The sequence below is a fragment of the Schistocerca americana genome, chromosome 7, assembly GCF_021461395.2.
Source record: "Schistocerca americana isolate TAMUIC-IGC-003095 chromosome 7, iqSchAmer2.1, whole genome shotgun sequence".
NCBI lineage: Eukaryota > Metazoa > Arthropoda > Insecta > Orthoptera > Acrididae > Schistocerca > Schistocerca americana.
The window spans coordinates 512985799-513013426 of record NC_060125.1 but is presented as its reverse complement, the minus strand read 5'-3'; positions in this window follow the sequence as shown (position 1 = coordinate 513013426).

Genomic DNA, 27628 nt, shown 5'->3' with positions numbered 1-27628 from the left:
CAGCAATGTGTTGTCTGCATAAATGAAAAATCTTCCTGGAAACATGTTTCCTCGGGAGTGCCACAAGGATCAGTCTTAGGACCACTTTTGTTTTCTTTATATGTCAACGATATTTCGTCGGTTCTGTCCTCCGTAAATATCATTTCTATGCCGACGACCTCCAGCTCTACCTAAGCGTCAGACCTGAAGATGTAAACACTGCAATCGCTCAGATGAATGATGATCTGTCTTCAGTAGTGAGATGGGCGAAAAACCTGGGGCTTAAACTAAATGCAAAAAAGACGCAAGTAATCTTAATAGCCCATCAGAAATTAATAAGCTCAGATTTCCGCGAACGGCTACCTCCTATTCTGCTCGACGGTACTCCAATACCATATCAGAAAACAGTGAAGAACTTGGGTGTAACTTTGGATGAGCATCTCAACTGGGTGGAGAATACAGTCGCAGTGTGCCGAAAGACGTCTGCTTGTCTCTATGCTCTCAAAACGTTTCGGAATATATTTCCACAGGACTTGAAACGCCAGCTCGTGCAAGCACTTGTTCTATCGAACCTCCACTATTGTGATGTGATTCAACAAGGCATGAGTAGTGAAAACAAAAGACGGCTAGAGCTAACCATGAGTGCCTGTGTGCGTTACACCTGCAACATTCGCCGATATGATCATGTTAGTGCTTCATACTCCAAGTTAGGGTGGCTGCGGCCGGACAAATTGCGTGACTACCACACTCTATGTCTACTCCACCGACTCCTCGTCGCGCAAGCACCCCAGTACCTTGCTTCAGAGATTAAAAACCTGTCATGTCATCATAATCGAAACACGAGGTCACTCTTATTTGGTATCCTAACTGTGCCCACTCACAAAACAAAAACTTTTGCAAACTCCTTCTCAGTTGCCGCTGTCCGCCTCTGGAACAAACTGCCCCTTACCTTGCGCAAAATTCGATCTCCTGCTGCTTTTAAGAAGAAGTTGAAGCATTTCCTACTATCATCCTCACAAAGTTCTCCACAAAATTAATGTACAAGGACAATCCCCTCATCTGTCAAATAGCAAAGCTAGCGTCTCCTATCTTGCTCCTGAGATGCCTTCCTCTTCATCTATCTCTATTAGCCACGCAATCTTCTTTTCCTTTATATTTCCTTAATTATGTTTCATCATGTCTCTATTCTTCTCCTCCCTTCACCATGAGTCTCCCTCATACTCCCTGCTGCCAGCACTCCTATCTAAAATCTGTCTCTTCAATAATGTCTAATTATAACAGTACTTGTGACCTGAGAATATAAACTCTATATGTATGTATTTTTCCAGGTGTACCTTTCAAATTGTTTATTTCACTTTTTGTACTAGATGTAGTTTAACATGCCTACTAAAACATATGAATGTAAAATAAGTAGAATGCCTGGTTAGATGTAAGAGAGGGCCTGATGGCCCTAATCTTACCAGGTTAAATAAATCAATAAATAAATAAATAAATTCCTTCAAAGAGTGCTATATAGCTTCTGTAAAAGATATGAAATGTGTGTGAAGGAAAATGGGCATTTGAAATTAAAAGCATTATGAATCCTTGATGTACGGGGTGCTCAAAAAATCTCTCCACAGTGCCATATGATTGTTACCTGTGCATGCCATATGGTGCAGTGAATATACCGAAATGAAACCCAGTGAAATACAAGTTCTTAATTTATTGAATATTCATTTTTACTTACAAATTTTCACATTAAATGTTGAAAGTGTCCCCTCTGTTGTTGAATACACAATTAAATTCATCTAATCATGTTTCCAAACACAAGCTGTAACATTTCTTCTGTAACAGAAGCAGTGAAAGTGGATATTGCAGTTTTCAATTCATTGGTGGGTTTTGGATGGTTCTTATAGACAGTTGCTTTTGCTGCACCCCAGAAGAAAAAGTCAGGTGGTGTTAGGTCAGGTGATCATGGAGGTCAAAGTCCCTGTGAAATTATGCGATCACCAAAAACATGAGCAAGCAGTGACACTGAAACGTGAGCTGTATGCGCGGTTGCACCATCTTGTTGAAAATAACCATTCAGTATTTCACTTATCACAAGTTCTATGAATGGATACAGAATATCACTGCAGTATCGTTGTGCATCTATTGCTTCATTGAAAAATATGGGACCCACAATCTGACGTCTAGAAATTGCAATCCAGAATCCTATTTTCACAGAATGAATTCGTTCCTCAAGAATACACAGTGGATTTGCAGTACTCCACATATGAGAATTTTGCGAGTTCGTGAACCCGGAAAAATGAAACCACGCCTCATCAGTGAAAAATGTTCCATTAAGAATATCCCTTCCATTTTGCTGAACAAAATTTTTGAACCATTGACAATAATGCAGTCTCTTGCCATGATCAGTATTTTTCAGTTCTTGCATGACTTCACTTTGTATGGGAAAGATTCTAATTTTTTCCTTACAGCTGTGTGGGCTGTTGTGACACTTACATTGATTTCCTGGGCGAGTTTTCTTACTGACTTGTTCAGACTCATGGACATTTTATCGGAAATATTGAGTAGTTTATCCTCAGACAAAACGCTAGAACAACCACTTCTTGATACATCTGTCACTGAACCCGTACTTCGAAATTTGTTAATCAAATCTCACACAGTATCGCAATGTGGGAGTGTTGTCTCTGGGAAAACTAAATTAAATGTTTGACGAACCACCAGCTTTTACACTTGTACGACTAAAAACACACGTTCTTCAATGGTTAGCATTTTGACAGTGACAGAAACGAAACAAACAAACAAACAAAGGAACTAAACTAAAATGTTCACATCAGCACATATTGACACACACCAATGACACTACTGATGCCGGCTGAGATAAACAAAACAGTGCAATGTTGGGAGAGTCCACTTGAAGGGAAGTAACCCAGGCAGGCAAACAAACATATGGCACGCGCGGCTAATGATCATACGGGGCTGAGGAGAGACTTTTTGAACACCCAGTATTTCTTATATGTTGCTGTGAATAAATTTGTATCAGTGGTGGAGTTTCGAAAATCAGTGCCACATCTGTTATAATTTAATTGGATAGATAAAAAGTTTGTTCCCGAGGCGATTATAGGAGAAAACACGTATAAAAATTATGTTAATGTACAAGTTTTGAAGCCAGTGGGGCCTTGTTCTGGCAGAAAGTTGAATACTTAGGGATTATAATTATAAATATCTTAAATTGAGGCAATCACGTAGATAATATTTGGGGAACGCAAACCAAAGACAGTGATTTATTGACAGAACACTTAGAAAATGCAGGAGGTCTACTAACAAGACTGCTTGCACTATTGCTTGTCCGCCCTCTTGTAGAGTACTGCTGTGCAGTGTGGGTACCATGTCAGATAGGATTGACAGAGGACACTGAAAAAGTTTAAAGAAGGGCAGAGAGTGCCATGGATATGATAAGTAAATTGAGGTTGCAATCATTAAATCAAAGATGTTTTTTTCCTTCTGGCAGGATCTTCTCATGAAATGCCAGTCAGAAACTTTGTCCTCTGAGCGTGAAAATGTTTCTTTAGCACCCACCCATATACGGAGGAATGGCCATCATAATAAAATAAGAGGAATCAGAGTTTGTAGGGAAAGATTTAATTGTTTGTTTTTACCATGCACTGTTCAAGAATGGAACAGTAGAGAAGTTGGTTTGATGAACCATGTGCCAGGCACTTAATTGTTAATTGCAGAATAATCCTATCGATGTTGATTTAGATGGGGAAGGAATAAAGAAAAAGGTCCAAAGAGGTTTAGGAAATGGAGAGGGTTATGGCAAAATCATCTTGAACCCCAGGTAAGTGGAGACTTAACATGTGATAAGTCTAGAGCAGTGAATGGGAGATTTCTCCAGTCTAGTAAGTCTCCCCTGACTTGGGACTCAGGGTGACTTTTCTATAATTATCCCTACTTTTTAAGTATTTCCAGCCCTTTTATTTCACTCCCTTTTCCTTCCTCTTCAATCCTTCTGCCAGAATGAGCCATTAGCTCCAAAATCTTGCACATTTCCTAATTTTTATATGCGTTTTCGCCATTGCTGCTTGGTGAGTAGTTTTTTATCTATCCTGTGAAATACTATTTCATAGATATTTTTCAGTCTTTAATGGAAGAACAAATATGGAAATACTGTTTGTTATGAAGCAGTTAGTTGCTGTTTTTTAATGAAAATTGCTGTTTTTTTAAAATATGTGTACTGACAAATTGCAGTTAATGTCAATTCAGAAAAGAATTTATTTTTCATTTGACTCAGTCTACTATTCTGTTCCCATAGGATGGAAAATCAATGAACAGGGAAGAGAATTGGTTCTTAAATCCACTGCTGCATTATGTTACAGCTTGGAACTTTTTTGTGAACAGGTATCTCAAGAATCACCATTATTTGGCTCTAGCAATAACATAATACCATCAGAGGAACAACTGTTGCAAGATGAATCTCCTGGTACCTTTTATGCAGGGTCACATGAGATGGAGTCAGAAAATAATACAGAATATATGGAAACTATAATGCAGTGGGAAAATGAATGGAATATTTTTCCGAAAAATAGCTTCAAAACACAAATGTTGTCATACGATATCAGCCACAAGACACTATCTCAGATAGTGTCAGATGTGGTCAAAATGCTGGAAGGTAATATTTTTTCTTATATGTTTGCAATTTAATCACCTAAAAAGTTTAAAAAATGCAGAATGTTGCTTGCTTACTAATGAAATGGTGATGATAAGTACATGATACCGGAAACAGCAAGGCACAGAGTGAGGTTACATTGAATTTTTATTCATCCTGTTGACTACAAAAGCAGCGTATGTATACGACATTGGAGAATTCAGTTTATATGCATGTAGATGAAAGTGATTGCCTTGCATACATATTTAAAATTACAAATAATTCCCTTCATACATTTAAATGTTGATATAGTACACTACATACATTTAAATATTCTTCAGTGGAGTAAAAGCAGTGACGCTGTAAATATGACTAAAGATTTTCCAATGGTTTTATGTTTTCAGGAAATTCATTATAAAGTTTAAGAACAATGTGGAAGTACCCTTTTGGCACAGGAATGTGTTGATCTGGGTCATATGTAAGTTTTTATTTCAGCTGGTATGGTGATTATGAATTTACAATTTTTTTGCAATCTACTGTCCTTACATATTACATTTATTTTGAAGACTATGAGGCTTCCATAATTAGTACAAAGTAAAGGAAGAAAATGAGGGATCTTAAACAGAGCTTTACATGAGTCTCTAGGTTTGCATGCAAACATGATACTAATGGCCCTTTTCGGTGGTTTGAATTTGCTGGTAGTTGCTTGAGAGTTTGCCCAAAACACATCTTCATATTTGAAGTGAGAATGAAGGTAGGGATGGTAAGCACTCTCTACTGTTTTTTCGCTAAAGCAGCAATTTAATGAGCTAAGGTACTCTGTGTGCTTATTCCACTTTACATTGGTATGCAGTGATAATCCTGAAAATTTAATTTCTATGTTACCAACTGGTTCATCATTGTATACATATTCTTGATTAAGGAACTGTTAAATTTTAATGGAAAAGCTTTTTTAGTATTTATTGAAAACCGATTGTTCTGTGCCTAGTTTCTAAGTTGTTTTGTGATGCTGTTTACTGATTGCCTTAGTTCTTGCTTACTTTCCCATTTTAACAGAATTGTGTTGTCATCTGCAAATACAATCATTTTATTAGCATTCAAGATAAAACATCGATTGTTAAGGCTCATTTACGCTGGGACAACATCTTGCAACATTGCGGCATGCTATGGAAATGTGATGTACATCGTCTTGTTGCATGCTACAAAAGGCAACATCTTGCAGCCTATGTTGCATGGGGCAGGTTAATTTATATCAAAGCAACGTAATTTGTGCCACAATGAGTCAGTCTTGCAGGAGAATGAGTGATAAAGTGATGGCAGCAGCTGCTTACTTGGTCATCGCAAATGTAGTTAGCAATGGAAATGAAAATAAATGGAAAAGGAAACGATGGTGGAAGAGAATAATATTTAAAGGGAGACATGCACAAAATTGACTCAAAAAATTGATATTTCTTTTATGGTCATTTCAAATGCTTTGTAGTTTTCTTTGTAAAATGATCTTTGCTTCATGCAAATCTGACAATTTTCTGAGATATCGTCAATTTTACAATACATTGTCCATCAAATGCCACACCCATTTTCGTGTTACTGTAATACTTCATGCATATGACCTCATGGTATGTCCTTGTGATGTTAGTATCTTTGATTTACATTTCTATGGTTTTCCAGCCTGTAATCAGGGTGACAATTGAACGTCATTTGACAACAGATGGGGATCACTTTGTTTTGTTTATTTATGCATATGAATTGCTGTTGTGATTCATTTCTGCAAAGGAAATGATGAGAATAAAGAAGTTTTCGCCAAAGACAAGATTCAGAGGAAATCAATACACAAGTAATAAAAGCAGAAAACAAGTAGAATGTCTGCTTTGATGTACTTCAAACAAGCAACCCGTAAGTGCATCAAGAATGAAGTTGAAAGTAAAACTTGATTCTGTGTTTGACTGTCAGATAAGCTTTCAAAACAGAGAAAACTGTGGAAATATTATAATTGACTTGAAGATACCGAGTGAATTTATCAGTTCACATACATGATGTAGGGAGTGTGGTGGTATTATATCTTTGGGTGAGAACAGAAATATTCGCAAGGGTACTGTGAGTCAGCTAGTTTTAGAATGTGGTAAGTGCAAATATACTGCGACAACAATGACGTCTAGCTTAGGTCCAACGAAGTTATATGACAATAATGTACGCCTTGTGTATGGACTCTGATCAATAGGTAAAGGTATGCAGACTGGAAAGATTTTCTGTGCACTTTTAGATGTTCCTCAGGCTCCCACATTATTTTCAGTTTGTAATAGTCATTGGTTTAGTTGTCATTGGGGTGTGTAACTTGTCAATGAAAGAAGCATCTCTGCAAGTGACAAATGAAAACACCAAAGGTAATTCCACACACATAACAGCTTGTTTTGATGGTTCATGGCAGAAAAGAGGGCACACGTCTCTCAATGGCATCATTTCTGTCACATCTTTTGACACTGGAAAAGTTTTAGATGTAGAAATGATGAGTGAATTTTGCTTTGTCAGAATGACCCAGAGCAAAACACAGCAGTGAAAAAAATTATAGTGGGGGTAAGGAGGTGACTGGAGTATGAAAAATATTTCAGCCCTCTGTCAGTGCAAAAGGTGTCATGTACACGAAATATCTTGGTGATGGCAACAGTAAAGCCTTTGCAAAAATCTGTGAAGAGAAGCCACATGGCCCTGACATTCAGATTACAAAACTAGAATGCATAGGACATGTCCAGATAAGACTTGACTCAAGACTGAGAAAGCTTCTAAAGGAAAAGGCAGGAAATAAATTAGAGATGGAAAAAAATGTGGACAAAAAGGATGTCTTACAAACTGTGAAATAGAAAAGCTGCAAATTTACTTTGGGTTAGCAATAAGAAGAAACTGTAATGATTTGGTACATATGAGAAGAGTTGTAGGGGCAATATTTTTCCATAAAGCATCAAGTGGTGATGAACCACAAGGCAGCCTTTGCCCAAACAGTCCTAAAACTTGGTGCAAATTATAACCTGTCTTAACTACTTGTAACAATGGGGTTGTTCATGATCTGCTGCAGTCGTCATCCTGAGTACATTGACGGTCACTCTAAACTAACTACTGGAGAGTTAATTTAGGTTAATCTTGTGTTAAGTTTCATCATTTGTATTATACTTTCAAGAAAAAATCAAAGTATTACTACATTAGCCTACAATTCTTACAATACAAAAGGAGCATCTCATTGCTAAAAAACCAGAACTAGACTGACTTACTTTGCCAACATGTCTGTAACTATTTATACTTTCTTAACAATCCCGAACAATCCTCGGAATTGTTTAAAATGATTATTTGATTAATTAACAATTAAAACTCTCATCCTAAAACAAATGATGTATTTCAATGGTTATCTTGACTCTTACATATTAAACACATGAGTGAATTCTAGTCTCTGTATAAATTGACACGTGTATAAATGCTTAGGTATCAAATGTTAACAATACACTTGTTATATTTACTAATTACCAAAGATTCATTTCACATAAAATGTTCCTACCAATTAATGGACTTCTACACATTAGTGCAAATAAGTTTATGTAATTGTTTTCTTCATAACTTTTTCACAAGTACACATTTCCATACACCTCTATGTCAGAAATTCCTGTTTATAATTAAAATTTATGTGTTTAAATAGGCTTTTATTAGACTGTTATGTTTCAACAACTCCCAAAAGGATTTGTGCAACTGAAAGTTGAACAAAACCTTTTCTGACAGATCTACGTAACAGACCTCATTTTACAATAAACTGGAGGAACAAGCATTTTACTTATGGTATGAGATAAATCCTATGTTTGACTAAGAATGTAAATAAATTATGAAGCATTATACAAATATTATTTCTCAATAGTACAAGGAAAGAAGAAGTTATTTCTTAACTGCATGAGCTAACATGTAACTTAGAGTTTCAAACTAGTACAAAATTCCTAAGTGGAAATGCACTAATCTCTGTACTTTACATACATGCAAATAGTCTTGATGTTTGCAGTACGCAGACTGCTGTGTAGAGAATCTTGAAGTTTGCAGTACGCACACTGCTTTATGGGATGAAATGTCTGACCAGTGACCAATCTTACTATTTTTCATTTGTCCAGACACTTCCAACGTTTCACTTTCCCACCTTTACAATCATTTAAACATTAATTGATGTATTTTTTCAGGAATATTTGCACAACACAGTTGTTGCTCTTCTTTTCACAGTACGTGCTGACAATAACGGAATGAGTGCAGTTATGTATTACTTTAAGTGACAATATACAATAACTTGAATAAGTGACTAATACATCATATTAGTTGTGTTTTATAAGTAATTGAAACAGCACCAACAGCTATGTGGTTGGGCCTTATATACACAATAAATGAATCATAAATAATTGGTACATCATGACAATTATATGGTTGAACACTATACATTGGTAATTGGTTCATAAGTGATAGATACATCATGAGAATTATGGTTGCATATTATACATTGGTAAATTGGTACATAAGTGACAGATACATAATGACAATAATATGAATAGGTTTTATACATTGGTAAGTTAAGATGATGTAACTTACCAAACGAAAGTATTGGTATGTTGATAGAGACACATACAAACACAAACACACATACAAAATTCAAGCTTTCGCAACCCACGGTTGCTTCATCAGGAAAGAGGGAAGGAGAGTTACACACATCCTTTCATCTTTCCCTCTCCTTCCCTCTTTCCTGATGAAGCAACCTTTGGTTGTGAAAGCTTGAATTTTGTGTGTATGTTTGTGTTTGTTAGTGTCTCTATCAACATACCAACGCTTTCATTTGGTAAGTTACATCATCTTTGTTTTTAGATATATTTTTCCCACGTGGAATGGTTCCCCCTCTCTCTCTCTCTCTCTCTCTCTCTCTCTCTCTCTCTCTCTCTATATATATATATATATATATATATATATATATATATATATATATAGAAAACATTCCACATGGGAAAAATATATTTAAAACAAAGATGATGTGACTTACCATACAAAAGCGCTGGCAGGTCGATAGAAACACAAACAAACACATACATGCACACAAAATTCAAGCTTTCGCAACAAACTGTTGCCTCATCAGGAAAGAGGGAAGGAGAGGGAAAGATGATAGGATGTGGGTTTTAAGGGAGAGGGTAAGGAGTCATTCCAATCCCGGGAGCGGAAAGACTTACCTTAGGGGGAAAAAAGGACAGGTATACACTCGCGCACACAGACACATATCCATCACAACATACACAGACACAAGCAGACATTTCAAATGTCTGCTTGTGTCTGTGTATGTGCGGATGGATATGTGTGTGCGTGCGCGCGAGTGTATACCTGTCCTTTTTTCCCCCTAAGGTAAGTCTCTCCGCTCCCGGGATTGGAATGACTCCTGGTTATTTGCTTCTGTACCAGGTCGGGAGGGTAGTTGCGGGATGTGAAAGCTGTTTTCAGGTTGTTGGTGTAATGGTTCAGGGATTCTGGACTGGAGCAGATTCGTTTGCCACGAAGACCTAGGCTGTAGGGAAGGGACCGTTTGATGTGGAATGGGTGGCAGCTGTCATAATGGAGGTACTGTTGCTTGTTGGTGGGTTTGATGTGGATGGACGTGTGAAGCTGGCCATTGGACAGATGGAGGTCAACGTCAAGGAAAGTGGCATGGGATTTGGAGTAGGACCAGGTGAATCTAATGGAACCAAAGGAGTTGAGGTTGGAGAGGAAATTCTGGAGTTCTTCTTCACTGTGAGTCCAGATCATGAAGATGTCATCAATAAATCTGTACCAAATTTTGGGTTGGCAGGCCTGGGTAACCAAGAAGGCTTCCTCTAAGCGACCCATGAATAGGTTGGCGTATGAGGGGGCCATCCTGGTACCCATGGCTGTTCCCTTTAATTGTTGGTTTGTCTGGCCTTCAAAAGTGAAGAAGTTGTGGGTCAGGATGAAACTGGCTAAGGTAATGAGGAAAGAGGTTTTAGGTAGGGTGGCAGGTGATCGGCGTGAAAGGAAGTGCTCCATCGCAGCGAGGCCCTGGACGTGCGGATTATTTGTGTATGAGGAAGTGGCATCAATGGTTACTAGGATGGTTTCCGGGGGTAATAGATTGGGTAAGGATTTCAGGCGTATGAGAAAGTGGTTGGTGTCTTTGATGAAGGATGGGAGACTGCATGTAATGGGTTGAACCATTACACCAACAACCTGAAAACAGCTTTCACATCCCGCAACTACCCTCCCGACCTGGTACAGAAGCAAATAATCAGAGCCACTTCCTCATCCCTTCAAACCCAGAACCTCCCACAGAAGAACCACAGAAGTGCCCCACTTGTGACAGGATACTTTCCGGGACTGGATCAGACTCTGAATGTGGCTCTCCAGCAGGGATACGACTTCCTCAATTCCTGCCCTGAAATGAGATCCATCCTTCACGAAATCCTCCCCACTCCACCAAGAGTGTCTTTCCACCTAACCTTCGTAACCTCTTAGTTCATCCCTATGAAATCTCCAAACCTTCTTCCCTACCCTCTGGCTCCTACCCTTGTAACCGCCCCCGGTGTAAAACCTGTCCCACGCACCCTCCTACCACCACCTACTCCAGTCCTGTAATCTGGAAGGTGTACACGATCAAAGGCAGAGCCACGTGTGAAAGCACCCACGTGATTTACCAACTGACCTGCCTACACTGTGACACATTCTATGTGGGAATGACCAGCAACAAACTGTCCATTCGCATGAATGGACACAGGCAGACAGTGTTTGTTGGTAATGAGGATCACCCTGTGGCTAAACATGCCTTGGTGCATGGCCAGCACATCTTGGCACAGTCTTACACCGTCCGGGTTATCTGGATACTTCCCACTAACACCAACCTGCCAGAACTTCCGAGATGGGAACTTGCCCTTCAGTATATCCTCTCTTCTCGTTATCCACCAGGCCTCAACCTCTGCTAATTTCAAGTTGCCGCCGCTCATACCTCACCTGTCTTTCAACAACATCTTTGCCTCTTTACTTCCGCCTCAACTGACATCTCTGCCCAAACTCTTTGCCTTTACAAATGTCTGCTTGTGTCTGTGTATGTGCGGATGGATATGTGTGTGTGTGCGCAAGTGTATACCTGTCCTTTTTTCCTCCTAAGGTAAGTCTTTCCGCTCCCGGGATTGGAATGAGTCCTTACCCTCTCCCTTAAAACCCACATCCTTTCGTCTTTCCCTCTCCTTCCCTCTTCCCTGACGAAGCAACCATTGGTTGCGAAAGCTAGAATTTTGTGTGTATGTATGTGTCTGTTTGTGTTTCTATCAACCTGCCAGGGCTTTCGTATGGTAAGTCACATCATCTTTGTTTTTAAATATATTTTTCCCGCGTGGAATATTATATTCATATCATTAATTTGAACCCAACAATCACGTTTATTATTGTCACTGTTGCATTTCGAAATCTTTTCTGTCGTCTTAGAGCTCATTTTATTACTTCTCTTCAAATCACATTAATCATGGAATGGAAAAACACAGCAACAGAATGTACCAGCATGACTTCAAACACTTTGTTACAGGAAATGTTAAAAATGTCCTCCATTAGTGAGGATACGTGCATCCAACCTCTGTCGCACGGAGTCCCTGATGCACTGATGCAGCCCTGGAGAATGGCGTATTGTATCACAGCCATCCACAATACGAGCAGGAAGAGTCTCTTCATTTGGTACCGGGGTTGCGTAGACAAGAGCTTTCAAATGCTCCCATAAATGAAAGTCAAGACGGTTGAGGTCAGGAGAGCGTGGAGACCATGGAATTGGTCCGCCTCTACCAATCCATCGGTCACCGAATCTGTTGTTGAGAAGCGTACGAACACTTCGACTGAAATGTGCAGGAGCTCCATCATGCATGAACCACATGTTATGTCGTCTTTGTAAAGGCACATGTTGTAGCAGCACAGGTAGAGTATCCCGTATGAAATCATGATAACGTGCTCCATTGAGCGTAGGTGGAAGAACATGCGGCCCAATCAAGACATCACCAACAGTGCCTGCCCAAACGTTCACAGAAAATCTGTGTTGATGAGGTGATTGCGCAATAGTGTGCGGATTCTCGTCAGCCCACACATGTTGATCGTGAAAATTTACAATTTGATCTGTTGGAATGAAGCCTCACCCGTAAAGAGAGCATTTGCACTGAAATGAGGATTTACACATTGTTGGATGAACAATTCACAGAAGTGTACCCATGGAGGCCAATCAGCTGCTGATAGTGCCTGCACACATTGTACATGGTACGGAAACAACTGGTTCTTCCATAGCACTCTCCATACAGTGATGTGGTCAACGTTACCTTGTACAGCAGCAACTTCTGTGACGCTGACATTAGGGTTATCGTCAACTGCACGATGAATTGCCTCATCCATTGCAGGTGTCCTCGTCACTCTAGGTCTTCCCCAGTCGCGAGTTATAGGCTGGAATGTTCCGTGCTCCCTAACACGCCGATCAATTGCTTCGAACGTCTTCCTGTTGGGACACCTTCATTCTGGAAACCTGTCTTGATACAAACATACCGCACCATGGGTATTGCCCCGTGCTAATCCATACATCAAATGGGCATCTGCCAACTCCGCATTTGTAAACATTGCACTGACTGCAAAACCACGTTCGTGATGAACACTATCCGGTAGATGCTACACACTGATGTGCTTGATGCTAGTACTGTAGAGCAATGAGTCGCATGGCAACACAAGCACCAAAGTCAACATTACCTTCCTTCAATTGGGCCAACTGGTGGTGAATTGAGGAAGTACAGTACATACTGACGAAACTAAAATGAGCTCTGACACGGAAATTAGGCGTTTCCGGATACATGTCCACATAACATATTTCCTTTATTTGTGTGTGAGGAATGTTTCCTAAAAGTTTGGCCATACCTTATAGTTAAGTAAATTCAGTATCTTCAATATTGCAGAAATACTAGCTTGTTTCCCGGATTCTCCTATAAAATAGGCTTTAGTCAACAACGACAAGTGTTGTTACGGTAAATTTCTGCAATAGAGGTATATGCATGTAGACAGAGACGAGGACACAACTTGGTACTCAAATGAGAAGTAAGAAATAAAATAGAAGGTTCAGAGTGTTGTAATTGAAGAAGAAAAGATGACAGACCCCAAAGACAGGGAACCTCCCTACCCCCCCTACCCAGGGCCCCCACTGTTCCAGTACTTCACTGTGGAACCGGAGGGACAAGAGTGTTCGGAATTCCCTGCAGAATAGACTTGCCACAGCTTCACCTTCCCAGCCCCGAAAATTAACCCCAACACTCCCTATTGATTGATCAACAAAGAGTGAACAAATAGCATTCTGTAGGACAGAGTAAATGACTAATATAATGTTATATTGGTTAACCAAGTAACAAGTGCTAGATCCTACCAGATGACTTATAAGCAGTCCCTCTAGTATCTGGGTTTGATCAAACATAATCAATCACATATACATAAAATATTGAAACCTGTGACGTATCTGAGACATATACATGAAAATTTCTAGAGGGAGGTACAGAATACATAATAATATAGAAATAAGGTAGCCAAATGCATTGAATTACAGCATATCCCATATCAAAAAAACAAACAAAGTCAACTGCCTCATTGGGCAGATCATCCAAGTGTTACAATGTTCACATTATGTGACGTACTTTCATATGCATCAATATATTTGCTAAACACCACAGAGTCAAGTGTGATAATGACAAAAGAAATTTTTGTTACATTTTCAAAATTAATCAAGAGGCAGGTCTGAGATATAAAATTAAAGTTACTGGAATAAGTTCAAGGACATATTTCATGTGTTTATAATGTTAAAAATTTTTATATAAGGCAAAGACAAAAAACATGTTTTTCGAGTGGTAGTATGTATAAATAAACACTCGTTATCATAGTGATAGAATCAATTATAGTTATGATATTGCTTTTAGTTATAGCTGGGGTAGGCTGTATGCGGTTTACCAATTGGACAATGAATAATTACAAAGAATTAGATTGCATGTGGCAGCACATCATGTGTGGCGTCGCAACTAGTGCGCAATTGCCCATATGTCTATTAAAAGCTTTACTTCAGAATGTATGTGGGCTGCAGTGTAAGCTGGTAGAGTACTATACGGTCAGTAACGGATGAGTTGTGTCCTGAAGACTGATGTCACGACCATCTGTTGCAGCTGTGCGTGTGAAAGCAGTGGAGTAGCGCTGGTAGGCCACTTACATTATACGAAACTAAAATATTAATAACTAATAAAGGAATAACCTGAGGAATGTCATATTTGATGTACAACCTTCTGTTGTGAAAACAAATGATGTGTCAAAGTCTGAGATCAAAAATAGTTGTATTTTGGAAGTTAGTGAAATTCCATAAAAAAACGTAATTTTCCGACAGTCAAGAATTTAAATAAATACAGTGATGTAATAGTTCACATTCAGTGACTATGCACGATCATCTGATAACACTTTCAGTGTTCATATATAAATTTGGAAAGTTTTTAGTTTTAGAAAACCTCTGTAACTTTTCTATAATAATAGTTTCAAGAATTCTAAGTAAATATGTGTATTGTGTGTTAGGGTGTGTGTGAATGAGAATGCGTGCGTGAGAGAATGTGGGACGTTCGGCATTATTAAAAATCTTTCATGTAATTCTCTACAGGAAATGGCAAGTGTTCCAACCCTGTAATGTGGGAACGAATCCACTAGTGGTTCCCCTACTAGTGAATGTCGGATGTCCAAGTATGTATGCTTAGGTATAAGACAGCCAGAACATTTGCGACTACATAATAAATTTCCAGATGTAGAGTGAAGCTTATAGTTAATTTTTTTGTTTATTTAATTAGAGAGTTTTGTGTTACTTAATTTGATGACGTCAATGAGCCCAGAGAAGTGGTTGGTGCTTGCTAGATTTTGGCGCGAGCCTCGCCCTAGAAGTGAGTTCTCATTGGTCGTATGCGCTGACAGCCAATAAGAAGAGGGACGGTTGGCTGCCTAGTGAGGAGATATAGTTTTGAGTGTGGGACAATGAGTAGAAGTCGCGAGCTAGCTTTGATTGGAGGCGGTTATGCTGGATGTGACTTTTCGCATTATGTGTAAGATGAAGTCTTGGGATGACTTCCGCATTATGGTCCAGTGTTAATGGTTTCTGGTTGTGACCAGAAACTGTTTATGAAAACTTTAGAGTGTTATGATAATTCGTTCCAATGAAAATGCGAGTGAACTTTGAATTATATAGCGTGGCGGTACTGAGTATATTCTTACTGAGTATTTTATGGTGAGCATAAACTTTAACTAAAGACAACCACTGAATATCATGTGCAGAAGTAATTGGCTGATCATTGACTGTGTTACAAGTAATTGGTTTCGGAATTTGGGAAGGTAAAAGTTCTGGCTGTTTTAGGTATGGTGATAACTGTGAGCAGAAACTTTAGTAATTTCCGTAAATGTGGGCTGATGATCTTGCTTAACGGCAATAAGGATCTATTGAAGGTTTAAATTTGAACTTCATGTTTAAAGTACGAGTGATGTCCCCTTTCTGAATCATTTCTTTAAGGTACATAGACAATTTTCAGCAAATTTTATTTATAGCGGCCTCCGGCATGTAGCTATGAGGTTACAGTTTCCTCAACACTGCTTTTCTGTGATCTCGTAAGTAGCTGCAGTCAGGAGTTTACGTGCGAAGATCTACCGCTGTAAAGAGGTAGGTGAACAAAAATTATAAAAGAAATTGCATTGCAGCAGCAGCAACATATAATCCATCGCAATTGGTGCATCGCACGCAAGCACGTAAGAATCCATCGCACATGGTATAAATATATGTCAGTACATCACTAGTTCTAATTTTTGCCTGTAAGTTGTAGGTTAATTAAAGTAAATATATTTCTTTTGAAAGGAATAAAGCATTTATAATGAGTGGTTACTGAGAACCATGTTGCATGTGATATAATATCAATGTATTAAGTATAGGCAGAAAATATTACATGCGGCAGTGCATGTGAATAAACACTCATAAGTTTGAGAATACATTGACAATGGGTGATTAAAAGAATTATATTGCATGTAACAGTATATCATTGTATTAAGTCTATATAGACTAGATTAAGCAGATGATTATATCATATATAGGTAGTTGTCAAGCGATTTACGAGAAACAGTAATTGTTAGCCTTTCAGACACCTATTTTCATGGAAAAATTATGTCAGTTTTCAACTGCTGAAATGCACATAGACATAATGACTGTACTACTTATAGGACCAAACGTCCTCATTTCCTTACAAGTCAAACTCAAACTTTAGAACAACTGCAGACTTTAGAGCAAGTGAACCGACCTGAGCATTTCAAGTCAGGAAACCACAAGGACAGATAAAGGGATTTGCCCACCACAACTTTCAAAGGCACCTTGTTCTCGTAGCATAGATGTAGTCATCACAAATTTTTAAGCATCCTCTTGTAGAGACTGAGAGCCACCATGGCCACATGCCACCATAGAATCAGATTTACATTGGTAAACTAAGTACCAGCAGGTTACTTCCGCAACTCATACTGCTCAACAACTAGTTGACAGATTTCTCGTTGGTCATCACCACATTAGATATGATGTAGCAACATCAGATCAGACAGTAAATAAAATTGAGCACTGATAAGGTAAATTCCAACATAGGTTAAGGCAAGGGGTGAAGTGCTAGTGGTTAAATGTGAATGGGCTAGTATTAGGAGTAAAATGGTTAGTTCAGATGTAACATTACGAGTCAAGATAGATGTAACGGAACTTGAACAGCGTAAAGTTATCGTTGAAAATGCATGCCATGCGATTTGTTACGATTTGGTCGGTTATAATAATTATAACATGCTTTTGAATAGAGTTAAAATATAACGGCAATACCTGTTTAGTGTTATTGGAAATAATATGTAGTAAATTAATGAGTAAGGTAGCCGATCCTATAAGAAGAGGTAAAATTGGGCATATTAACATGTTTTGCTTTATATTGACGAAGCCGATGATACAGCGTTTTTTTTTTTTCCATTTACGTAAAGAAGTGCTAATTGTGTGTTGTGAAAAATATAGGGGCGAGTTTTAAATAGCTACGGTGTACAATCAGACTAACAAATGGACATTTAGTTACACGATATCGCGTATAGCGAAGTGTGGTCATTAAATTGAGTACACCTACAGGGCGGTCAATTCCGGGATAAGTCTATTCGCATCTCACAAGGGACGCAGTATTGAGACCGGTTTTTTAAAATTATATCGCGGAGAGCGGGCTTCAATTCATAAAAAGGAGAAAAGCTGTATCATTATCATTGACTGTTGGTGTCAAGCAACCAAAACTGTTCATCAAAGGTTTTCGGTGAATGAGTGGTGAATGTAAAATGAAACTGTGAACGAAGTTATGTTAAATAAAACAGAAGAGACAAGACAGTTTGGTCGCATCTGTTATTATTCCATAAATTGTAACATTTCTTTTCATTGTACGAAGCCTTTGTAGATGATCATTATGACAATTTGCTTTGAAGGGATCTCATGCTCTAAGATCGACGCGCCTTTCCTCTTGGTATAACGGTGTCTCATGGTAACAACGACAATGCCGACGACGAAGGAAGATACGGTAGAAGTGGCACCACAACGTGCGGCTCGATCGAGGAGGATTGCTGCATCGAGTCGAGTGTGATCCGGATTCACGAACCCTAGAGTTGGAAAATATTGTAGCAGCCAGTGAATCTGTCCAATGAGAGAGGTTTTCTTCAATAATCCCTAAAAGTGAGCGATACTACCAGGTATGATTAAAATAACAGGTCAACAGTGACCTTGATTCGGACTTAGAAATTTTCACCGTCCAGTATTATTACTTGTCCTGTGTTGCTGGAAAATTCACTTCCGCCAATGTTATTCTTATGGAGATTACACTCCTGATACGCAATAATTCCAGAAAATTAACTTCCAGTTTTTAATGAGCGCTGATAAGGACTTCCGCTTTCTAACGGTGCAATGCAACATGGGGCCTAGTATTACTAGGCCCGTGTTTGCTGGAAAATACTCCTCTTACTTATTATTAGGGTAAGAAGTTATAGCCTCAATGAAATAAAAACCTCAAAGTCCTGCTCAGACACACAGCCGTGACCGTTGTGTGTTGTCAATGGCTTAAGGTCATCATATCTCATGCTCTAAGATCGACGCGCCTTTCCTCTTGGAATAACGGTGTCTCATGATAACAATGACAATGCCGACGACGAAGGAAGATACGGTAGAAGTGGCGCCACAACGTGCGGCTCGATCGAGGAGGATTACTGCATCGAGTCGAGTGTCATCCAGATTCACGAACCCTAGAGTTGGAAAATATTGTAGCAGCCAGTGAATCTGTCCAATGAGAGAGGTATTCTTCAATAATCCCTAAAAGTGAGCAATACTACCAGGTATGATTGAAATAACAGTATAATTATTAAAAAAAGTAAGTTAAGACTTGTGATTTTGGTAGATAAATACATATAAATATGTAGTGAAAATAAGTGTATGTCTTGGTAGTGAATAATCATGTCAAAATCAACGAAAAGAATACATGATAATGTGCAGTTGAGTAGAGTAATGAGTAGAGACAGAGAGGAAAGTGAAGAGGATATGGATGATGCATCTCATGAGCTCAATATGGGACAGGAGACATGTACAGATAATAATACAGTTATTGATTTAGAGCCATTAGGAGATTCAAATACAATGATAAGTAAGGTAATCAGCGTGGGAGAACATTAAGATCTTGAGGTTTTGGAAGTAGATCAGCAAGTTGATCCTCAAAATGGAAATATTAATCAAAAAATGTTTGATATGCTGGTATCAATATAGACTCAAATGGGTGTAATGAATGGAAGACTTGGTTCACTAGAAAAAGATAATAAGCAATTAAAAGAGGACAATCAAAAGTTAAATGAAAAATTTGAGGCCAAATTTGGTTCATTAGAAGTTAAAATGGATTCTTTGGAAAGCAAACTGAACACCTTTGATTATAATCTGAAAAATACCAAGAAAGATTTAAAGGCGGACTGGGAGACTCAATTAAATGCGAAATTTGGAGAACTAGATGTAGAGTTTTCTAACACCTTAGAAAGGCAATATAATAATTTAATGGGAAAACTTCATGACGTAGAAAAGAAATATGAGGTAGTTTCGAAGAGCTATGATGGCCTGTCCAATAGAATGGTTAAGTGTGAAAGCAGCTGTTTCAATGCTAGCGCACAGATAGAAGAGCTTTCGAAACAAATAGTCGAGTTTGAGTCTGATGCTCGTAAGGGGATAAAAAAAAATGATCAAACTAAAAGACTTGATGAAGATCTATCTGAATGGATAGAAATAAAAGGAAATGAAATTGTAGACAAGGTTAAGACTACTATTGGATCCCAGCCAAATGGAAATATCAATGAGCAGCTAAGTAGAAATGATGAATTAATTAGGCTCTTCACTAGCGAAATTCAGAAAATAAAAGACAAAATAGTTGAAGAGCTACCTAAATGGTAAAAGGAAACCAATCATAAATTGGCGGAGTTAGAGCTAAAGTCATCACAAAATTTGTTGACAGAGGACGAACGTTCAGAGACTAGGTCAAAAAACAACTGAACATGTGATAATATGAAGTACAATTGTGGTGAATATTTGCATTGGGAAGTTGATGATTCGGTTGGTAAAGATGATGATTCTTTTGGTCAGCGAGGATATTTGTCTTCCTTAAAGGTGGAGAACAGCATTTTTAAAAGAACAACCTGCATCCGAAAATCTTTATCATTAATTTCAAAAGAATATTTCTATGTAGCTGGTCTGAACACGACCGAATTCAATTTATAGTATCCAAAATTACTGGAGAAGCCACATTATGGGCCGCCGAAGTAAGTGAAAGTTGCCATACTTGCGCTGAGTTTGAACATCTTTTTTTGGCTAAATAATGGTCGTCAAGTAAACAAGATAAATTAAGAAAAGAGGATTATCAACCTGAGCATTTTAACAGTAAAAGGAGTATTTTAAGGCAATATTTTGAAAAGTACATAAATAAGACACACTATTGGAGTGATCCGATTTCTCACAAGGAAGTGATCAGAATTTTGAAGGGAAGGTTCCCCATAAATATACGTGAAAAGTTAATAAATGTTCCTGACCATGATGTAGAACAATTCTTGTCAGTGATTGACTCTATAGATAGGATTATGGAAGACACAAGACAAATGAGTAGTAATCAAATGTCGACTCACACTCATAGTAATACGAATAATTATAATAATAATTTAATGTATGATAATAATAATACCGAAAACCAGGTCAAACCCGCATCACAGGAGTGTGGACAATCTTCGTCCTATGGTTGCAATAAAGACAATGATTATAATAAATATAGAAGAGATACTTACTGTGCTAGAGGTAAACATCGATATGGTGACGCGAATGTGCATAGTAGTGATATTAATAAGAGTAACAGGTACCCAAGTGATGAACCAAATTGTATTCGACCTTGGGAAGATAATTCGAAGCATAATGTTCATCGGCAGGATGGAACAAATACCTCGAGTCCTCATCCAGCACAAGAAGTTATACCAATGTGTGAAGGAGCCTCCAATGTGCGTCGGGGTGAATACCATAACTCGGATCATACTGTACAGAATTTGGAAGTTCATGAACCCCCACTGATGACTCAACGAGGTAGATTAAACTAATACCAGTCACCAAATGCCTTCCTAGGATGACTGGAAAGGAGAAGGAAGGCAGGCATCAATTTGAACTGGGAGTATTAAGGTACAATAATGATCAGGATATAAGGAATGAATTAATTGAAGAAAAACCTGAAGTTTCTAATAAATGCAGACAAATTTTACAGGCAATAATTCCATCAATTATAAATAATGTTGATGTTGAAATATTAATTGATACTGGAGCGACTATTAGTGTCATGACGCTGGACTGTTTAAAACAGATAGGCCGAGGGGTAAAAATGTCCACTTTTCCTATCACAGGATGTATCGTGTCTGGCGCATTCAGCGCAAAAATGCAAAAAGTTGTGAAACAGGTACCTGTCGACGTTACAATACCGGGGGCTCAAATAGAAAGTACATTCCTGGTTGTTCCTAAAATGACAGTACCATGTATCTGGGGTTTGGATTTTTTATGTGAGACTGGTGCAATCATTAATTTAGAGAAAGGTGAATGTATATTTAATCCCAATGGTAATGTTTTCACAGCCACCCTGAGAAAGGGCCGAGTAGTTCCAAATCAGTTGTGTATGAATCTAATGGTAAAATATGTCAGTATTGATGATGAAAATGTGTATGATATCTGCCTTATTGAATGTTCTGAAGAAATGATGGATAAAATGTCATTGCAGGAAAAGATGTTAGAATCAGAATATTTATCTGTTATCCAAAGGGACAAATTGTACTACTTGTTGGAAGCATATCAGTCGATTTTTAGTAAATGTCCTGGTATAATAAAAGACTTTGAATACCATATAAAGACATATGCACATAAACCCTTTTATCATACTTCCTATTCTATCCCATGGACAAAGAAAGAAGTAGTCAGAAAGGAAATCAATAAAATGTTAGAATAGGGTATTATTGAGCCCTCAGATTTTGAATATTGTAACCCTCTTGTGGCGGTAGTTAAACCCAATGGTGACATCAGATTGGTGTTGGATGCCAGAGAGATCAATAAGATCATTATACCTGTACAAACGCGACCGGAGAACCTAAAAGAGTTAGTACAAAAGTTTTATGGTGCCCACTTCTTAACTTCTTTGGATATGTGCAGTTCATATTGGCAAACTAGAATATCGAAAGAATCTCGAAAATATACTGCATTCGTTTTTCTGGACCAAAGTTATCAGTTTACCGTCATGCCATTTGGGTTGAAAATAAGCAGTGGTGTTTTCATATCGGCATTAGATACCATACTGGGCAGAGACCTTTTGAATGAAGTTACTTTATATGTGGATGATTTGCTAATTGCTTCTGAAACTTGGGAGGAACATTTGGACTTATTAAGAAGAGTTTTTGCAAAATTTTTGGAATACGGAGTTACTGTAAATTTGAGCAAATCCAAGTTTGCTCATAATCAATTGAAATTTCTTGGACAAATAATTACTCCTGAAGGAATAAAACCAAATCCTAAAAAGATGGATGCAATTAACAGATGTGCTTGTCCAAAGAATAGAACGGAATTAAAGTCATTTATCGGCTTAATTTCATTTTTTCGACGATTTTTACCCAATCAGTTAGGAAGCCAAGACTGTTTGTTATGGCTGTTAAGAAAAAAATGTCATGTGGGAGTGGAATTTCGAATGCACGCAAGCTTTTGATAACATCCGCAATGCTTTGACTAATGCTCCACTGTTACATCATCCGAGACTTGATCAAGATTTTTATATTGCTGCGGATGTTTCTAAAACAGGATTGGGTGCCACTCTTTTCCAGATGGACAATCCAGAAGATATCAGTACCTTCAAAATAATTGGGTTTGCCAGCAGAACAGTCTCTAGCTGTGAACATGTGTATTGTACTACTGAATTGGAAGTACTGGCTGTGGTCTGGTCCCTTAGAAAGTTTCGCTATTTTGTATATGGAAAGAAGATCATTGTATTCTGCGACCACAAAGCTTTATCTTTTATTTTAACGGGAATGATGTTCCATTCACGTTTAACCCGGTGGGCCTTGCTACTGCAAGAATATGATATTACGCTCAAATACATCAGAGGGAAATATAACATCATAGCTGATGCTCTTTCAAGACTACCGAAAAGAGAGAGTGTGAAGAACGGACTATTGACTTTAAAGTCATGAATTTATCGAGGCAATATTGTGAGAGGCAGATTTCACAGTTTGTCAAAGCCTTACACAACTGCAAGAAGATGATAAGTTGTGGAAAGCCATTCTACGTGCTGTTGAAAGCAAAACACTAAGTCACTCTCAAGAACAGTATCAATTAAAATCTGGAATATTTTATCGGAGGAAGGATGAAGAAGATGTTTGGGAAGTTTGTGTTCCAAATAAATATTTAGAATCACTAGTATGGTACACTCACGTGAATTGGGGTCATTTTGGTGCCGCTAAATGTACAGCCAAAATAGCACAATACTGCTGTCATCCAAATTTGGGACGTCTAGCTACAAATATTCTTAAGAAGTGCAAAATATGTCAGAAGGCAAAACCCATGAACTATTGTCGGAAGATAGAATTACATCTGATCATCCCACAACAACCTTTAATGTTGGTGTCATGTGATGTCTGTGGGCCATGTCCCATGACACGTGGATGGTTCAAATATGTATTGGCTTTCTATGATCTCTTTTCAAAATATGTGAAATTATATCCTTTGAAAAATCTCCACATTCGACCCATGTTACGCAAATTTATCAACAACTATATAACTGAGCTCGGCAAACCTATAATGGTCTTGACAGACAACGCTGCTTATTATACAAGCAAAGTATGGAGAGACAATATGAAAGAACAAGGAATCCAGCACATTCACATCTCAAGATTTTACTCTTGTGGAAATCCAGTTGAGAGAATCTTCCGAGAGTTGAACCGATTTTTATGGACGTACATACCCAAACAACATTATAAATGGATCGATTGGATTTATGAATTTGAGAAAGTGTATAATGACTTACCACACTTATCGACAGGTTATTCACCTAACCAAATAGTACTTGGTGAAAGTGCCAGAATGAATGAATAAATTACCTGCAATAGAACAAAATATTACCAAGAAAGAAGATATGGTGAAGAAGGTCTACAAAAACCTGAAGCATCAAGCACAATTGAGAAAAACCCATTTCGATAAAAATGTGAAGAAAGTAGTCACATATGATGTAGAGGAAGAAATTTTATTGAGAAATCACCCAAAAGCATCAACCAGGAAAAGACTGAACAAGAAATGGCAATATTTATGTACAGGTCCATACAAAATAATGAAAATACCTCATGAAGGGAGCTACCTCCTGGCAGATTGTGATACTGATGTAATTAAAGGCTTGTTCCCTCACATAGACCTGAAGAAGTATTATCAATAATGAGCAAAATATAGATTCAAGAAACACTGAATGATACCAAGACTACACTCAGTGGACTAAATAAAAGTACCAATGGATAAATACATACTTATACTAACTTACAAAGCAAATTAAAGAATGTACCGATGATTTCCATGAGATACCTTCTTGGTATCAGCAACAATGACGACGCTGAAATACGATTTATCCTCTCACCGAACAGTGAGGATGGATGATTTAAAAGTGGAATTAAGAGGAAAAGACAAGGACCAAATCCTCTCTGGTTAAACAAGTGGCCTGATAAGGGTTTTGACCTAGGATGCCAATCGTTGAACCCGGCTGTGATCCCTGCCTTGCACAGTCAGTTGAAGAACTGAGGGCTTCATCCAAGAAAAAAATGTGGGTGAATATGAAGTGATTAGTGTGAAGTGTTTCTACGACAACCTATAAACAAATGTGGAATTTAGTTAAGGGTATTTTGTCTAGGCCCATTAACTCAACTTAAATATTGTGGAATGTATGTACTGACTTGTTGAGTGAATCTGAGAGTGAGCGTATTCGCCGAAGCAAATACACTCTCCTGTCACAGTACACAAAAAAATAAGCCTGTTCTGTCTGGATCCCTCTTCAAGACATCACAGTCTGGGGGACCGTGTAACATTACGAGTCAAGATAGATGTAACGGAACTTAAATAGTGTAAAGTTATCGTTAAAAACGCACGCCGCGCGATTTGTTACAATTTGGTCGGTCATAATAATAATAACATGCTTTTGAATACAATTAAAATATAACGGCGATACCTGTTTAGTGTTATTGGAAATAATATGTAGTAAATTAATGAATAAGGTAGCTGATCCTATAAGAAGAGGTAAAATTGGGCATATTAAGGTGTTTTGCTTTATATCAACGAAGCCGATGATACGGCGTCCTTTTTTTTTCCGTTTACTCTTGAAAAAAAAAAACAAGTAAAGAAGTGCTAATTGTGTGTTGTGAAAAATATAGGGGCAAGTTTTAAATAGCTACGGTGTACAATCAGACTAACAAATGGACATTTAGGTACACGAAATCGCGGATAGCGAAGTGTGGTCATTAAATTGAGTACACCTGCAGGGCGGTCAATTCCGGGATAAGTCTATTCGCATCTCACGAGGGACGTGGTATTGAGACCGGTTTTTTTAAATTACATTGCAGAGAGTGGACTTCAATTTATAAAAAGGAGAAAAGCTGTATCATTATCATTGACTGTTGGTGTCAAGCAACCAAAACTGTTCATCAAAGGGTTTCGGTGAGTGAGTGGTGAATGTAAAATGAAACTGTGAACGAAGTTATGTTAAATAAAACAGAAGAGACAAGACAGTTTGGTCGTATCTGTTATTATTCCATAAAATGTAACATTTCTTCTCATTGTACGAAGCCTTTATAGACAATCGTTATGACAATTTGCTTTAAAGGGATCTCGTTACGAGTTAAGTTTTGGGGACCTGGTCAAGAGGGGATTGTTCGTAGATCCTAACTACTGCAGCTATTCTGGAATCAGGTGCTACCGTGACCATTGTGTGTTGTCAATGGCTTAAGGTCATCATATCTCATGCTCTAAGATCGACACGCCTTTACTCTTGGTGGCGTGTAACAACGACAACGCCGATGACGATAGAAGATACGGTAGACAGCCACTCTAAAGGTATGATAAATGTATATTTTCTCATCAGTTACATATTAATGAATCAACTAGTCTTCAATTGAAAGTAGATGTCTGCAAGAACCATAACTATACCATGAATAGAAATCCTCAATCTTTAGTTTTTGCTCTGCTACTCATTACACATGGATCATTAGTGGTCATCAGAGTATTTTCAATAAGACATTGGAGAAATTTAACCAGTTTTCATTAAGAATCAGATTGTAAGCTAACATTTGTATATACTGAAAAGCATTGACTTGCTGTAACGTACAGCAATATTGAACAGTTCAGATTTGTGTAGACATTGTGACAAAGAACACCTCGTATCTATACTAAGGAGATACCATGACTTATACAGAAACCAGACATGTAACAAACATTATCCCTATTTTATTGTACTTAGCAAACATTATCCCTATTTTATTGTACTAGGATGGCAAAAGGATAATTAAATATGACTACCAATGGTTTGTCATTGAAGTGGTAGAAAATTACATGAAAAAAAAAATTGTGTGAGTCTTAAATCCTGGGAATCAGAACACTTCTGTCCCAATAACTACCTCCAACATAAAATTTCATTTTCTTTATGCTCCACAGACAGAGCCATTCTAGTAATTTAAACATAACAAAATTTTTTCTGACAATTCTTCCTTTTCCAATTACACAGTAGATCTAATACATGTTAAGGACAAGATTATGACGTAAAGTATTTTCATACTTGATAGTAAATCAGCATCTATGCAGTGACACTTTCACATAATAGGTATAGTAACAGGTCAAACCAAATGAGAATACATATATAAGGCTACAAACAGTCTGGCCTAATTGTAATCACATCTCAGTTGTAAAGTGATAGAATGTCACTATACGCCAGCTCTCCTCAAAATTCATACATATGTTGCATTATTAAACCACACATTATTAAACCTGTCCAAAGTTTGTACTCGTATCCAGATAACCAGAAAAAGGCAGCTTGCTTAGTATAAAATACCTTTTGGCATCCAGTCTCTAACTATTTGTCCGACTCAGATAATGGAAGAGGGTGAGTTTGTACAGAAAAGTAAGAAAGGATGTGACTTGAAAAGGAAAGAGTCACACCAGCTCAGAGCCTTCTGATTCGCCACCCCCAAATTGCAAAAAGAGCTTGCAACCTCCTGAGGAAAATTACGTTAGAATGATTTGAGGTTGTCATCATTTGAAATAGCATCTGTTCTTACTGTCCTCACACAATTGCTATGCTTGTCACTACATGTTGCATCAGAATTCAAACCATT